Below are 2648 nucleotides of genomic sequence, written 5' to 3'. Positions count from 1 at the left end.
AATCATTCTTCAAATCACATTTTGAAACTTTCTCATTCACAAGATCATGTATATGCAATGAAGGAGGAATGGGATGTGAAACGGGACGAGTGACAACTTGAGGTTGCACCGGTTCACTCTCTTCATTGGACATTTCAACTTGATTGTCCACAATCCTACCACTCCGCAAGGTAGTCACCGCATTAACATGTTTAATGGTGTGGCCTTCCGATGAGGAATGGGTTTCCACAACACATTGTTGCTTAGGTGGGGCATTCATAGGCATTTTTCCCTTCTATCTTGCATTAAGAGTGCTTGTTATTTGCCCTACTTGGGTTTTTAGTTTCGCAATAGATTGAGAGTGGGAATGAAGAAATTGAGTGTTAGCCTCTAAAGTGCCCAAAGCATTCAAAACTTTTTCTTCAAATGCAGGACTTCTAGCATTTCCTTGGGAATAAGATTGGTTGGGAAAATGAGAGTTAGCAAATTGATTCCCTTGTGATTGATAAGGTCTATAACCTTGGGATCCTTGGTTTTGAAGTGGAGGTGGAATGTACTTCCCTTGAAAACTGCCTTGGGAAGGGTTTGAGCCCTCTCCTTGGTTTTTCTAAGAGAAATTCGGATGATTTCTCCAACTTGGATTATAATGAGTACCATAAGGATTGTTCCCTTGGTTCACAAAAGCTGCATTGACTTATTCATTAGGTTCATTTTGCACTTGTCCGTGAGGACAATGAGAAGTAGAATGAAGAACACTAGAACAAGTCATGCATGTTTCATTTGATGTACGATGAGAATGGTTAGGGAAGGAAGATACTTGGTTCGCCGAGTTTTAGTTAATCAAAAATTGATCAAACCTTTGAGATAAAGACTTCATTTCGGCAGCTATTTCATTTGAATGGTCGACTTGATGTAAGCTAACACTCTTCCTACCTTATGAATTTCTACCATTCTTAGATGATAATGTTCTATGCAAAGAATTTTCACTCATGCTCTCATAAAGACGCCACACGTCATCCTCATGCCTATCAATGTATGAGCCATCTATGGAAGCATCAACCATGCCTTTGTAATTGTCCGATAAGCTCTCAAAGAAATATTGAACTAATTACCATTTGGGCATGTCATGATGTGGACACTTGCTAAGCAATTCATTAAAGCGTTCCCATGGCTCATGAAATGTTTCTCCATCCCCATGTGAAAATTCCGGAATTAATGTTCTCATGGCATTGGTCTTAGAAACCGGATAATACTTCTTCAAGAACTCTTGTTGCATTTCTGCCCAAGAAGTGATTGAAAAAGGCCTAAGATTGTTAAACCAATACTTTGCCTTGTCTTTTAAGGTTAATGGAAAAATTTTGAGTCTTAAGACCTCTTCCGGCATGTCCGTATATTTTACGGTGGAACATACTTCTAGAAACTCATCCAAATGCTTGTAAGGTTTTTCACTTGGAAGTCCATGATAGTTAGGAAGCATTTGAATGGTTTGTGGCTTAATTTCATAGTGATGTACTCTAAATGGTGGCAATTAAATGCATGTGGGTGCATTGTATTCATTAGGCATATAGTGATCTCTTAAAGCAAGGGGAGGATTAGCAATTTGAGGTGCAACATGGGCACCTTGATTTTGATTTCCTTGAATGATGGGAGGTTGTGGAGCATGCATTGGCCTTGGCATTCCAAATGGAACTTGGCCTTGTTTTTGTGGTTGGTGAATGAATGGCCTAGGTATGTTTAATGGTGCTTGAATGTTCTCATGATGCACATTTGGATGGAGGATACCTTGTTGGTCTATGTGACCAAGGTCCTCCACATGCTCTTCATTATGGCCTTCCATTGATGTAATGAATTGGGTAGAACTAGAACTTCCTTTTCCCCTAGGATTTCTAACTACGGATTCAAGATGCAAATCAAGAGGGACAAGAGTTAGTCTTAGTGATCTACGACCATGCATGCACAATGTAAAAACAGATAAACACAATGAATGAACAAACACTTCGACTTCACAACAATTCAATAAAACTTCATCCACAAACACTTAACCCATACTCCTATGTTTTAACAACAATGATGCAAAGAACAATTAAGAATGCCTCTACGCGGGCTCACTATTTATCTAAGAAATTAAAAACAAGCCTCCACGCAGGCCGACGATTTAACTAAGGGATTGAGTAAAGAAAGTCTCACAAAGGTCCTTTAGCACTTCAACTCCAAATTTAAAGCTTAGCTTAGTAATTTTTTTAAAAAAAATTTAGCATTTTTCCTTGCTTGCTTAGCTCATTTGCTTGGTGGCTCATTTGCTTGCCTCCTAGCTCAATGCTTCTTGTCAAAGATGAACAAACACAATAAATAATCAAAAGAAAAATAAAAACAAAGTAAAGACACGATCAAAAGAGTACAAATTCCTAATGAATTCCATAAATACGACGTTGCCTAATCCCCGGCAACGGCGCCAAAAACGATGGCGAGTCGCTACACCACAAGCTTAAGAGTGTGCATTAAGGCGAGGGCCAAGTTTTACATTTATAAAAGCCACTACTACCTTCACTAAAAATATAATTAGGGCAAGTAGGGATCATCCCAAGGGATTGGAGTCGAATTTGGTTATGGAATCACTATTAGGGTTAGTAGGTCGAGTGATCAAACAAATAGTTGGTTGGTTGATTAAA

At 38.8% G+C, this 2648-nt stretch overlaps 1 non-coding gene across 1 annotated transcript; it reads left to right on the top strand.

Annotated features, from left to right (window-relative positions):
• Positions 1-1100: 1100 nt before the first annotated feature.
• On the top strand, positions 1101-1207 carry LOC132301943 (small nucleolar RNA R71). Its single transcript, XR_009480686.1, has one exon. It is a non-coding gene; the product is annotated as a small nucleolar RNA R71 (small nucleolar RNA).
• Positions 1208-2648: the final 1441 nt, after the last annotated feature.

Source organism: Cornus florida, unplaced genomic scaffold (genome assembly GCF_030987335.1).
Source record: "Cornus florida cultivar Cherokee Brave unplaced genomic scaffold, ASM3098733v1 CherokeeBrave_3.0.0_Hap2_Chr03, whole genome shotgun sequence".
Classification (NCBI taxonomy): domain Eukaryota; kingdom Viridiplantae; phylum Streptophyta; class Magnoliopsida; order Cornales; family Cornaceae; genus Cornus; species Cornus florida.
Note: the sequence above shows the minus strand (reverse complement) of the source record. Positions and strands in the feature narration are given on the sequence as shown.